The sequence below is a fragment of the Haliotis rufescens genome, unplaced genomic scaffold (assembly GCF_023055435.1).
Source record: "Haliotis rufescens isolate VD_foot unplaced genomic scaffold, xgHalRufe1.0.p SCAF_13, whole genome shotgun sequence".
Taxonomy (NCBI): domain Eukaryota; kingdom Metazoa; phylum Mollusca; class Gastropoda; order Lepetellida; family Haliotidae; genus Haliotis; species Haliotis rufescens.
Window position 1 is genome coordinate 26,981,219 of NW_025963813.1, and position 15,430 is coordinate 26,996,648.

The 15,430-nt window shown below is 41.7% G+C and overlaps 1 protein-coding gene across 1 annotated transcript in view; it reads right to left on the minus strand.

The window, feature by feature from the left end:
- Window positions 1–15,430, minus strand: part of LOC124152509 (proteinase-activated receptor 1-like) — a 48,997-nt gene that overhangs the window by 23,489 nt on the left and 10,078 nt on the right. The window lies entirely within an intron of this gene.

Consider the following 15,430-nt stretch of genomic DNA (forward strand, 5'->3'; position numbering starts at 1 on the left):
CACATTCTAAAAATGTACAAGCCCATAAAAAGGATGGTGATTGTATCGTGCTTTAAAAGACCATTCCGACACCCGGCATGTCGTAAAATGAAAAACAATATTCTTTTTCCCATATAAAAAGTACGGGCGCATGTCAATGCCGGGTTTCCATATAACAAGTGTATTGTAAAGTTAAAAACAAGTGGCCAAGAGTGCCGGTTTAAGATAAAACAAGTACGGTGGAAAGTCCTGACAAGTGTACATGTCCCCAGGAGACGGTAATGTGAAATCCTACTCCCAAATTGAGATCTCCCTATACACATGTACCTTGTCGTGACAGGTTGACATACAGCAAGCTCACATAGGTTGCGGGTAGGGCCTATAAACATTACAGCCTTCAACGTGCGGTCTATGTTACATGATTTATTATAATAATGGTAATTTTATACACTTGAGTCCCTTCAGTAAAGTGTCCTCAATCAATACATGTAGTGGTTATTTGTATTGTCTTGCAGTAAAGCATGTTTGTCTGTCGCGTGAGCTGACGAATTTGATGTTCATGTTCTTGCTTTTTTACCAGAAATATTTTTATAAATTATTTTTATACATTTTTTACTTATCTTCACGACATTTCTCTGGAAACCACAGTGTTATTGGGGCAGACTTAAAGTAGTTCCGACATGAAGTATTATTTTCCTCGTGTGATATATCGATTATTTATTTTCAGATAAATACAGTATTTCATCACTAAATGCATATTAATGAACCCGTTAATCCCGACAGCGCGGTGACTATTGGAAATCTGTTGGTACACGTACAGCGAAACCTCGTTTAACACAGCCTCAACTGCCGAAGGACAAAGGTCGGCACTCCCACACTTTTACATAGACTTACGACAGTCGTAGGACTAAGGTCGGCACTCCCACACTTTAACATAGACTTACGACTGTCGTAGGACTAAGGTCGGCACTCCCATACTTTAATATAGACTTACGACAGTCGTAAGACTAAGGTCGGCACTCCCATACTTCAACATAGACTTACGACAGTCGTAAGACTAAGGTCGGCACTCCCATACTTTAACATAGACTTACGACAATCGTAGGACTAAGGTCGGCGCTCCCATACTTTAACACAGACTTGCGACAGTCGTGGGACTAAGGTCGGCACTCCCATACTTCAATATAGACTTGCAACAGTCGTAGGACTAAGGTTGGCACTCCCATACTTCAACATAGACTTACTAGTCGAAGGACTAAGATAGTAACTCCCATACTTTAACATAGACGTACGATAGTTGAAGCAGTAAGGTCGTAACTCCCATACTTTAACATAGACGTACGATAGTTGAAGCAGTAAGGTCGTAACTCCCATACTTTAACATAAACGTACAACAGTTGAAGCACTAAGGTCGTAACTCCCATACTTTAACATAGACGTACGACAGCTGAAGCACTAAAGGAGTAACTCCCATACTTTAACATAGACGTACGATAGTTGAAGCAGTAAGGTCGTAACTCCCATACTTTAACATAGACGTACGACAGTTGAAGCACTAAAGGCGTAACTCCCATACTTTAACATAGACGTACAACAGTTGAAGCACTAAAGGCGTAACTCACATACTTTAACATGGACTTACGACAGTTGAATCACTAAAGGCGTACCTCCCATACTTTAACATAGACGTACGACAGTTGAAGCACTAAAGGCGTAACTCCCATACTTTAACATAGACGTACAACAGTTGAAGCACTAAAGGCGTAACTCCTACACTTTAACATAGACGTACGCCAGTTGAAGCACTAAAGGCGTAACTCACATACTTTAACATAGACGTACGACAGTTGAAGCACTAAAGGCGTAACTCCCATATTTTAACATAGACGTACAACAGTTGAAGCACTAAAGGCGTAACTCACATACTTTAACATAGACTTACGACAGTTGAAGCACTAAAGGCGTAACTCACATACTTTAACATAGACGTACGGCAGTTGAAGCACTAAAGGAGTAACTCCCATATTTTAACATAGACGTACGACAGTTGAAGCACTAAAGGCGTAACTCACATACTTTAACATAGACTTACGACAGTTGAAGCACTAAAGGCGTAACTCACATACTTTAACATAGACGTACGACAGTTGAAGCACTAAAGGCGTAACTCACATACTTTAACATAGACGTACGACAGTTGAAGCACTAAAGGCGTAACTCACATACTTTAACATAGACTTACGACAGTTGAAGCACTAAAGGCGTAACTCACATACTTTAACATGGACTTACGACAGTTGAAGCACTAAAGGCGAAACTCACATACTTTAACATAGACTTACGACAGTTGAAGCACTAAAGGCGTAACTCACATACTTTAACATGGACTTACGACAGTTGAATCACTAAAGGCGTAACTCACATACTTTAACATAGACTTACGACAGTTGAAGCACTAAAGGCGTAACTCACATACTTTAACATAGACTTACGACAGTTGAAGCACTAAAGGCGAAACTCACATACTTTAACATAGACTTACGACAGTTGAAGCACTAAAGGCGTAACTCACATACTTTAACATAGACTTACGACAGTTGAAGCACTAAAGGCGTAACTCACATACTTTAACATAGACTTACGACAGTTGAAGCACTAAAGGCGTAACTCCCATACTTTAACATAGACTTACGACAGTTGAAGCACTAAAGGCGTAACTCCCATACTTTAACATAGACTTACGACAGTTGAAGCACTAAAGGCGTAACTCACATACTTTAACATAGACTTACGACAGTTGAATCACTAAAGGCGTACCTCCCATACTTTAACATAGACGTACGACAGTTGAAGCACTAAAGGCGAAACTCACATACTTTAACATGGACTTACGACAGTTGAAGCACTAAAGGCGTAACTCACATACTTTAACATAGACTTACGACAGTTGAAGCACTAAAGGCGTAACTCACATACTTTAACATGGACTTACGACAGTTGAAGCACTAAAGGCGTAACTCACATACTTTAACATAGACTTACGACAGTTGAAGCACTAAAGGCGTAACTCACATACTTTAACATAGACTTACGACAGTTGAAGCACTAAAGGCGTAACTCACATACTTTAACATAGACGTACGACAGTTGAAGCACTAAAGGCGTAACTCACATACTTTAACATGGACTTACGACAGTTGAAGCACTAAAGGCGTAACTCACATACTTTAACATAGACGTACGACAGTTGAAGCACTAAAGGCGTAACTCACATACTTTAACATAGACTTACGACAGTTGAAGCACTAAAGGCGTAACTCACATACTTTAACATAGACGTACGACAGTTGAAGCACTAAAGGCGTAACTCCCATACTTTAACATAGACGTACGACAGTTGAAGCACTAAAGGCGTAACTCACATACTTTAACATGGACTTACGACAGTTGAAGGACTAAAGGCGTAACTCACATACTTTAACAAAGACGTACTACAGCTGAAGGCACGTGCACGTTGTCCTGTGCACAGCGCACAGGTCACAAATCTGTGACGCACTGTTAAGCAACGTTGGTTACGGAGAGTAGTTGGATGGGTGACCGCGTTCAACGTTCTAGGGCTTCGGTGGTTGTGTCACCGTAGTCAGGTGACTTTGTTTGAAATATGCCTCTGTTCACCCAGCAGTGGATGGGTACCAGGTAGGATGAGATCATCATGTGACTGTTAACCTTCTTGCACCTCATAGGGTATTTTGGGTCGTATACTCCACAGGGAGCCGAGAACGAAAATCCAGTGCACAATGATTTATTGACCGGGATAAGAATGTAACGCCATGGGCGTGGAGGTGTCGCATTACATCATCATCATCATCATCATCATCATCCATTCATTTTGTAACGTAACATTGCATGCACTCTTTGTTTCAAGTACTATACGCTTTTCACACCCCCGACAAGACAACACAGCTAATATCACTGATGTCATTACAGCAATCTAGACCTCATACATTATATATGTTTCCACCTGTCATTACCTGTGTTTCTTCAACAGATTACGACTAATGCGTTAATGTTTCATTATCACTGTAATGCAAAGCTGAAATAATATATAACCACGTTTGCATATTCATCTAAATATTTCATGACAGTATTGTTACCCGTGAAGATAAGGGGTAGAATAGGTCTTCAGCAACCCATGCTTGCCGTAAAAGGCGACTATGCTTGTCGTAAGAGGCGACTAACGGGATCGTGTGGTCAGGCTCGCTGACTTGGTTGATGCATGTCATCGTATCCCAATTGCGTGGATCGGTTCTCATGATGTCCATCACTGGATTGTCTGGTCCAGACTCGATTATTTACAGACCGCCGTCATATAGCTGGAATATTGCTGAGAGCGGCGTTAAACAACAAACAAACAAACAAATGACAGTATTGTGTGTCGTGCATACGCTTGTGACTGGTACTTGATTGCATGTATGCTCACGGTTGCCGTTGTGGTGCGTGGCATGGTGTCGCCTATACCCTTTGTCATAAGGGATAATGAATGATGTGGGTTTAACCCGCTTTGAATTTTAGATGACGAGTTTCTTTTCGAGGTAAAGGTGTCCACTGACTTTGTTTCATCGCCAATACTTAGAGTCCCCAAATTCTTCCTCTATAAACAGAAAGACATTTAAAGTAACATCGTCAATACTTCATGGGCTTGTGAAAACAACATTCCTCCACATACAAAAAGAGTTAGGTTCCAAAGTTGTCCACAGTACCACACCATAGCACCGGGCTCATCACTGACTGTGAGGAGCGGTGAAATGGGCTTCTGTCCAGAGAGCGGAAGGTCGGGTGTTCGATTCCCGGCCCTATCATACTTAAAGACGTTAAAAAGATAGTATTGTTGCTAACCTACCCGGCGCTCGGCATTAAGGGGATAAAACCAGGACTGGTCGGTTCGGAATCAGTATACTGTGTTTGAGCGGAGTATTCGCTAAATGAGTGCAATAATCTAAAACCCGACGTTAAATCGCATTTCACCTGACATCTAAATATTGCGCTCCTCCACCGATATGTGTTTTGCCCGCATTATTACAACATATGTGACAAGGCCGCCTCTGAGGACTGCTTTACCACGGTGTAGCAAGAGTGTATTATGTTTATAGGGTCATAATACATTCATTTCACATTAACTAACAGCATGATTTCCCTATAGAGTTTGATAATGTTATATTGATGAAATTGATATGTTAAGCTCTCACAATTCCCCAAATTTCACGTCACCAGGGCTCACAATCACGTTTTTACGGATTTTATTTCAAGGTAATTATAAGATTTCTTTGTAAGTGATTAATGAACACATGATTACGAAATAGACGCAATCAGACAATGGACTCATGATGAAAGGGTTTTGTTGCTTTTAATTTAATGAAACACGTCAGTTTCACAAAATATTTTATTTAAATTATATATCGCTCAAGAGACGTTAATTTCAAAACATGTATCAAATTTGAAATAAATGCACGCCTCCTTACATTGTTAAGTGCAATAGTTGTAAAGTGAGTGAGTGAGTTGGGTTTAACGCCTCTTTTAACACAGTATTCCCGCTATATCACGGCGTGTCAGCTTAATGTGGGAAGAAAGCCCGAAGTGATGCAGGTCTCAGACGTTTACCACTTCGGTGAAACCCACGAGTATGGTGCTGACAAACCAAGAAACATAATCGGGGCGAACAGGGATTCGAACCCACAATCATAGGTTTGTGGCGTGCCCAAGGGACGCAACTATGCACAGCGAATCGCGGCGCCTTAGGCGACTGGGCCATCCGTGCCCCCAGTTGTAAAGTACTTATTGATTGGACACAATCATTTATGGTCTGAAAGTTTAGCTGGCACATTACCCAACAGGAAAAAAATTATTTTTGATTTTGTTTTATATGTCCAATTAGATAATATAAACATATTTTATCAGCTTAATGAACAAAGGTTTCACACATATGGGCTCTCTCCCTATTTACAGTATTACATATCGTTTAAGTACATCGTCTATGTATAACATATAATTTCCATGCATAAATGCATAAAAACATACGTTTACATACAAGCATCATGACAATTACTGTTGAATTACTGGTGTCCCCTGCCGTGATACTGCTGGAATATTGCTAAAAGCGGCGTAAAACCATACTCACTCACTTACAACTTATGGTGAAAATGTAGTATGTGCGAGTCAAAAGAACGTATACACTTAAAAATAGGAATTGGTCAAAATATTACAAACGTCATCGAAACGTTACTTGGCTGAAAACAGTCGCCGAAACACTGCAAACTTAAGGTCCAAAACACAGCTGTGATCCCCGTATCAAACACATCGATCACCATTGAATAACCATTTTATTGTAGCCACTATCAAACTGGATGCATGTCAGGCAGTGTACATACAGGTCTTACCAGTCACCGCTAACAAGTCACTGCTAACCAGTCACCGCTAACCAGTCACTGCTAACCAGTCACTACTAACCAGTCACTGCTAACCAGTCACTGCTAACCAGTCACTGCTAACCAGTCACTACTAACCAGTCACTACTAACCAGTCACTACTAACCAGTCACTACTAACCAGTCACTGCTAACCAGTCACTTCTAACCAGACACTGCTAACAAGTCACTACTAACCAGTCACTACTAACCAGTCACTACTAACCAGTCACTGCTAACCAGTCACTGCTAACCAGTCACTACTAACCAGTCACTGCTAACCAGTCACTACTAACCAGACACTGCTAACCAGTCACAACTAACCAGTCACTACTAACCAGTCACTGCTAACCAGTCACTGCTAACCAGTCACTGCTAACCAGTCACTGCTAACCAGTCATTGCTAACCAGTAACTGCTAACCAGTCACTGCTAACCAGTCACTACTAACCAGTCACTACTAACCAGTTACTGCTAACCAGTCACTACTAACCAGTCACTGTTAACCAGTAACTGCTAACCAGTCACTGCTAACCAGTCACTACTAACCAGTCACTACTAACCAGTCACTGCTAACCAGTCACTACTAACCAGTCACTACTAACCAGTCATTGCTAACCAGTCACTACTAACCAGTCACTACTAACCAGTCACTGCTAACCAGTCACTACTAACCAGTCACTGCTAACCAGTCACTACTAACCAGTCACTACTAACGAGTCACTGCTAACCAGTCACTACTAACCAGTCACTACTAACCAGTCACTACTAACCAGTCACTGCTAACCAGTCACTTCTAACCAGACACTGCTAACAAGTCACTACTAACCAGTCACTACTAACCAGTCACTACTAACCAGTCACTGCTAACCAGTCACTGCTAACCAGTCACTACTAACCAGTCACTGCTAACCAGTCACTACTAACTCTCTGTCTGGCGCTCGGCATTAACGTAAGGACTGGTCGGCTCGGAGTCAGTATAATGTGTCTGTGTAAGGTATCCAACTGTAGCAAGATACTGCAATGGACCAGTTCTATGAAGTCTGGACCAGTACAACCAGCAATAATCTCGACGTTAAACCTCAGTTCACTTCACCTGACCTATTATGGATTTATGTTAATATTTTCTAGTTCGCGTTTACGGCAAAACGTTATATATTAATATCTAACCAGACGCTGTGGTTAATAATGTGTTCTTATTTCGAGAACCAACATGCATACTGCCGACCCACACGCAACATTTACGACATAAACTGCTCCGTTTCTTGGAACTGCAGCTGAAATGAGCGCATATGTTGATGTTTGTGGGGATTACTGAACGTCGATTGAAGAACACGCATAATTTTATTGGCATATCGCTTTGGAAACAAATATTTAACTCGATTCTAGAAAGCACCTAATGAAGAACCCATATGGATCTATTTGCTATGGTCTTAAACCATGGATATTACCGTCGATTTGTTCGCATTTAGAGAACAGTTTTTGTGATTTCCATCGCCCGAACGACCATACTTTAAGTTAGCATGCCCGTCGACTCGAAGTAACTAATAACGCTAACAACATAGAGTGATTGACGTTATGACATGAGTTATTTCCCTTTGAAGTAACGGGTAAGGGAATACTATTAACATCTGACCGACCGTCGCCACCAATTTGTTGAGACACAAAAAGGGTGTGGATGACACACGTGGAACACGCTGACGTCTGTCATTCTGCGAATAGTTGCTCAGCCTTCCAGTAAGTAGATTGTGTTCCAGATTCTATAATATAATGGTCGCTGTGGCTTAGTTGGAAAATTATGCGGCATAAAACACTCTCTCTCTCTCTCTCTCTCTCTAGCTCTCTCTCTCTCTCTCTCTCTCTCTCTCTCTCTCTCTCTCTCTCAGTAGCATATCTCTCCTTGCACTCTCATATTCTCTCTCTCTCAGTAAGCATATCTCTCCTTGTACTCTCATATTCTCTCTCTCTCTCTCTCTCAGTAAGCACATCTCTCCTTGTACTCTCATATTCTCACCCTCCCTCTTTCTCCCCTCTCTCTCAGTAAACATACCTCTCCCTGCTCACTCTCTCTCTCTCTCTCTCTCTCTCTCTCAGTAAGCATATCTCTCCTTGTACTCTCATATTCTCACCCTCCCTCTTTCTCCCCTCTCTCTCAGTAAACATACCTCTCCCTGCTCACTCTCTCTTCCTCTCGCTCAGTAAGAATATCTCTCCTTGCACTTTCATATTCTCCCCCCCCCCCCCCTCCCCTCTGCTATTCACTCAGTAAGCATATCTCTCCTTGCACGCTCAGATTCTCTCCCCTCCCCCCCCCCCCCCCCCCTCTGCTATTCACTCAGTAAGCATATCTCTCCTTGCACTCTCAGATTCAACTAGTTTCTAGTCTTCATATTCCCAGTAAACACAATGACATTCACGCTTCTTAATTTTCGAAAGACAACTTGAAAATGTTTCGACATTAACGTTGGTTAGAGTTTCAGCCCTGACATATGACTTTAATCTGTGAGTATAATACGTTGACCAGTTGAGCTAATCAGCACGGAATGCACACAAAGGATGCAATCCCGGCAAGGGAGAGTTGGTTTTAGTAATCTGTACCCCACTCCAGCTTTGCATTACGTGCTTTCTATAGGCGACTTGTGTGCCTGCTTTTAATCAGAATTGTCAGTGGAATATGTTGAATATACGAATACTAAGGGTTGCACGATGTGAACAGGGGGCTATGGTTATGCTTGTCGTGGAACAGTTCTCTGACGATAGCCTGTGGGTGGATTTATTGCCCAGCTTCTAAAGCAATATGTGGCATTGCGAAAGATCATACTGTACATCAACGTTTTATATACTAGTCTCTCGTGTTAGCCCACGCGATCAGCCTTTGGTTTTAACTGACGCACCTTTATGACTGGGAATCTGTGGTCGGAATGTGAGGGGGCACAGGTGCCCAGACGTCTAAGGCCGCGATTCGCTGTGCAGAGATGCGTCCCTTGGGCACGCCAGAAACCTATGATTGTGGGTTCGAAAAGAGGCGTTAAATCCAACTCACTCACTCACTCAAGGTGATAACCGATTTGATTAGACTCAGATTAAATGCAATCATATATTCACGATATAAACGGGAAAGCTGCTAGAATGGCATGCTTCCGCTGTGAGTTCCGGTGATGCTTTAAATGTAAAAATGTAAAATGCTTTATTTGTTGTTTTACACCGCACTCAGCAATATTCCAGCTATATGACGGCGGTCTGTAAAAAATCGAGTCTGGACCAGACAATCCCGTGATTGACATCATGAACTTCGACCCATGCAATTGGGATCGACGACATGCATCAACCTAGTCAGCGAGCCTGACCACCCGATCCCGTTAGTCGCCTTTACGACAGGCATAGTCGTCTTTTACTGCAAGTATGGGTTGCTGAAGACCTGTTCTACCCCGGGTCTTCACAGGTCTCGCATATCAGGAAAAGCGGAGAAGACAAGGGGGTAAAACATTTGCTTGAAACGTCCGGGTCGATTTCCAAAACATATTATATGTATATTTTCACGTATTCCTAGTTTACCTAAGCAAAGCAGGCTCGCTTAATCAATCAACTAGAACATCACTCATGACATTCAGTATCACTCATAAAGCCTCTGTAATTAAAACATACATTAAAAGTCACTGCGGCCTTCTGAAATTATAGAAAGAACAATCTGAGAGGGAGTTAAATCAGTATCATAATGGACACTGAAAACAACTTTCTTTGAATCAGAAATAGATAATGAGTGTGACAATTGGCGGCCATCTTGAATTTTGCAGCCATCTTGGAAGTCCAGGTGGCTTGCGTTTTATCTTTCAGTATGTATACCAATAAGAATTACTGATGTCATTTTTCATGCTTGAACAAGTTTTCACCATTTGAACAATACTTCTATATTTTTACCTTCATATTCACAAATACATTGTGTTGACCGTCCCCAACAATAACTGCCCAGATTAACAGAATCCGCACGAACGAAGTGTCGCTGTACTGAAAATAACTATTCGCATTCAGAAAGTTATATCTGATATCTACCTAAACAACCCCTTTATTCTCTACTGTGCCTAATGCGACGTGTGGATCCGGGTTAGACTTGCTCTCTGGCAGCCTGTGAGGGTCGTAAGAGGCGAGCCTGGGTTGGGTGGTCATGCTCGGTCACCATGATTCCCGTGTCAAATACATCACCATCGAAAAACCATTTCTTGTTTAATTTTGAGCCACCATGAAACATGGCTGTATACGCTCATAACAGTTGGCGTTACCACGGTGCTATTGACGAAACCTCGCTATTTTCAAAGACCACGGAGGCACAGTCTGGCATCAGTAATGTAACAACGTCATCTTTTGCACTTTCATTATCTAGCTCGGGGTAATGGCTACTACGACGGCTTTGGTGTTGGATGAGGAAAAACAGTACAAAAAACAAACGGAAATAAAAGCTAAAAAAATTAAGCTCCGAACACAGTCCACTTCGCGTGCTGTCAAGTACTATATAATTTCTATCGCTTTTTGACTCCAAACCGACAGTCACCCCGGCAGTATTCATATAAAGCCATGCCCATTCGTCTCAAACAATGGCTGGGAAATGGGGTTTGCTATAAATCATAACGACTTAACGCGTGTCGAAAATACTCTACTTGTTCATCAATACTGCCTTTGTGACGTGGTCGCAAGGGGCATTTCACACACACGGTGCGCCAACTCTTGTGTACACACCAAACATATGCAGCTTGCCAGTAGGTTCCTCAGCCACATTACCTGATCATTTCAATCAATCTGGATCATATCAGCGTTGGGTTTATTTGCAAACTGACGCCGATGTAAGTCAGTGAGATGAGAACAAGAGCCGTGTTAATAGTGTCGTGGTGAGAGTTCTGCCCGGCAATGGAAACTCGCTTTTCGCCTGACCATGAGGCTAGGCCGAGTCGTTGTTTGTTTGTTTGTTTGTTGTTTAACGCCGCACTCAGCAATATTCCAGCTATATGCTGGCGGGATGAAAATACTCAATCTGGACCAGACAAAACAGTGACTGATATTATTAGGCAGGGACCCATTCTGTCGGAGTATCAAGTCACCAAGTCTGACAAGATTTGTTTGTTTGTTTGTTTGTTTGTTGTTTAACGCCGCACTCAGCAATATTCCAGCTATATGACGATGGTCCGTAAATAATCGAGTCTGAACCAGAACCAGTGATTGATATAATACGCATCGATCTACGCAATTGGGATTACGATTACGATGACATGCATCAACCAAGTCAGCGAGCCTGACCACCCGATCCCGTTAGTCGCCTCTTAGGACAAGCGTGGGTTGCTGAAGATCTATTCAAACCCGGATCTTCACGTGTCCTGACATCTAGAGTGCTCAAGACGCTCGTACGACATGCATAGGTCTCTAGGGGCCTACTCTTACACAACGTAAACCATGAAAACTAGGTAACAAAGTCTTTCATCTTTTATCTTTCATTTAATTTGTGTATTAAAAAATATTGAAAACAGCAAAAACGTCATATCCATACAAACATACAAATGAATCCTCAGCAATATTGTCAAAACATTTGACCAAACTTCAAAATCATTTGTAAAAAGAACAGACATTTAACAAACGTCCTCGTTTTACTTGAAGCAACGAATGTTGACCAGTCACGATATGCAATGACTATTCCAGAGATTGAAAGGATGCGGGTAATCCCCATCGAGGCAAGTTGATCATAGTGGAGCCCACCGAACGCCAGTAATAAGAGATGACCCTCAAAGACAGACATCAGTATGTATGAGACGGTGACACAATGATGCTTTGAGTGAGTCATTGTTACGGTGGTGAACTAGAATTGAGTTTCATCAAACACCACAATTGACCTATACGTAGCAGCAGACTAGATGACTTCTTGGAGAATTTATGGCGTTAGGCACCAACCATTTAATAACCTGGGGTGGCCAGGCTGGGATTTTGCTGGAATGCCTGAAATTAGCTATATCTACCTGTGGAATGTCTGACATTAGCAATATGAATATGTTCTTGGCAGTCTTCTGATGAAACCTATTATAAACTAATGAAGATAATAGGTCTGGGACAAGTCCAAATTTACAACCCGGGTACCCACCCCACTATTACCCGACCCTACCCGGGTACCCACTGTAGGTCTCAAGAGATAAGTACACATGTCCGATTGGGAATAGTTTGACCGTAGCCGTGGCAAAATGTATTTAGATACTTATATAAAACGATCTGGTCATGCATACACTGAAGTTGACTGAAGTTTCATCTTTATTCAAACATATAAAAGTCAGAAAGAAATGCGAATATTTGTCACTATAGTGTAACCGTGGAAGTTCTACATACCTTTTGCCATTAAACAATATATCACGTGACTAACCACGGGTCCGGGTAGTCCTGTAGGTATCCGGGTCCTACTCAGGACCCACCTGACCTGAGAACCCGAGTTTCCCGTCCCAGCCCTAGAAGATAATATCCGAATTCTGCAATCAGCTGAGTTGACAATGTAATGCATAATTATGACTCTGCTTTGAACAACCTTTCAGTTATATCTTAGCTCATTGCGGGACAAAAAAAACTCACTGTACAGGGTCGTGTAGACTAACATCTAGTCTCTGAAATGAACATATTTTACAGAAAAAAACAGTTGTTAAATTATAGTTTTAAAATATAATAAAAAGGAGCCCAGAGACTTTCTTCATTATCAGATGAAACTGCAGTAATCTAGACTTGCCAAACATTATAGACTTGCATGGGCTATATTGTATATATTTGTTTCAGGGTCTGTATGGCAGACTAAGGGTCGTGTCACTTTTGTGAAACCACCACAAGGTCGGACTGGTGTTGACTTCAGCTATCTCCATTTTACTCTGATGAAATGCAATATATCACATTACCTTTAGAAAAGAGGAAAATAAATATAGTTTTCTATCATTTCTAACACAAGATTTCTAACAACAGATTCTTGCAGTTAAGGTACGCAAACCTGCTCAGGTATAAGGCACCCATACACGGAAGTAACACAGATTATCAAATTGCAGTTCACAAACCGTTGACGCGACTGACAGCCTGAAGAGGAACACTGACCGCCATATCCTGCCAATCCTGCGTCCGCCTGCCCTCGTTATAACGTGATTACAGGTCTTAATTGGTAGTGACTGGTAACCATCTGACACGCCGTTATTGCTTTACGAATTCTAGGTTGCGTTCTCCGTCTCCCATTGACTGACGGACGGTCGGGGAGCCTAGTGGTTAAGGCGTTCGCTCGTCACGCCGAGGACCCGGGTTCGATTCCCGACATGGGTACAATGTGTGAAGCTCATTTCTGGTGTCCCCCGCTGTGATTTTGCTAAAAGCGGCGAAAAACCAAATTCACTCATTCACTCCAATTTACTGAGTGGGACAGGTGTTTTCATGGAATTTTAAGGTGCCACGACTCTCTGGATTGCTTATTCGAGTGAGTGAGTGAGTGAGCTTTAAATAGCATGATTAAAATCATTTCACCAGGAATAACGTGGTGGACACACCAACGGTCGTAATCGGGATAATCCTATTTTTTTAAACAGGGATATTGTGACAAGGCCGAGGACCGCAACACACAGTGACGTGCAGCGCCGCACATGCCGTCCCTGATAACGCACGGAGGATGGACAACGGGAAGCTGATACAGGGAAGCATCACGATGTTATTAACATTATTTGTGAGACTGGGCGGATAGTTATTGGTGTTGTGAGATATTGCGTGATCCTAATCCCTGAACGGCCTTCCCGTGGCATGACGAGAGGAGCCGAACGTTTGACGTCTGGACTTTATAATCATACCTTCGTCTTTCTGATTATAATTAAACACAATACACTCTACATCAAGTGCATTTAACGTCGTTTACCATCACGAACAGTGAAACCTTCCTCTCATAGTATGAGTCAAGATATTCCATTGTACCATATGGTCAAGACTACGCAGGACTTGCCAGACACGGGTCATTAAATGTAGCTTTCGAGGGATTATTCCAGACATTTTCAAACCTGAGGATGCCTATTTCTGTTATATTCACGGACAAGTAGTTGCAATGCTGTTCTTTCAACAATTGACATGTCTTTGCATGTATTTGTGACTGTGCCACCGCGGGGCAGGATACGCTCACATTTTCGTGAACACCTGGTATCATCACGATTTGATAGTGATTCATAAACACATGCTCATGAAACAGTCGGAATCGTACAGTCGACTCTGCTTATAGCAGGGATTTCCTCTTAATATGGAAGGTGTTTTGTCGCTTTTATTTGGAACGCTGTTAAACATGCTCTTGGAAAAATAAAATTTATATCAGAAAAGTGGACGGAATTATTCGAGATATTATTTTACGAATTCTTGTTCTTAGGATTATGATTCCAATTATTCTTGGATTAGTAGATTAGAAACACTATTGAATTAGTAGACTTAGAAGCACCATATATTCGCGGACAAGTAGATTAATTCACACTAAGCCTCCAGATTCAGACACTGTAGATATACCTAGTCTAGTAGATAGAGAAACTTGCGAGAAAGTTTTATTATAGAAGATTAATACATTGCAGACATTCTTGGACCAGTGAATTAATACATTGCAGACATTCTTGGACCAGTGGATAAATACATTGCAGACATTCTTGGACCAGTGGATAAATACATTGCAGACATTCTTGGACCAGTGGATAAATACATTGCAGACATTCTTGGACCAGTGGATTAATACATTGCAGACATTCTTGGACTAGTGGATAAATACATTGAAGACATTCTTGGACTAGTGGATTAATACATTGCAGACATTCTTGGACCAGTGGATTAATACATTGCAGACATTCTTGGACCAGTGGATAAATACATTGCAGACATTCTTGGACCAGTGGATTAATACATTGCAGACATTCTTGGACTAGTGGATTAATACATTGCAGACATTCTTGGACTAGTGGATAAATACATTGCAGACATTCTT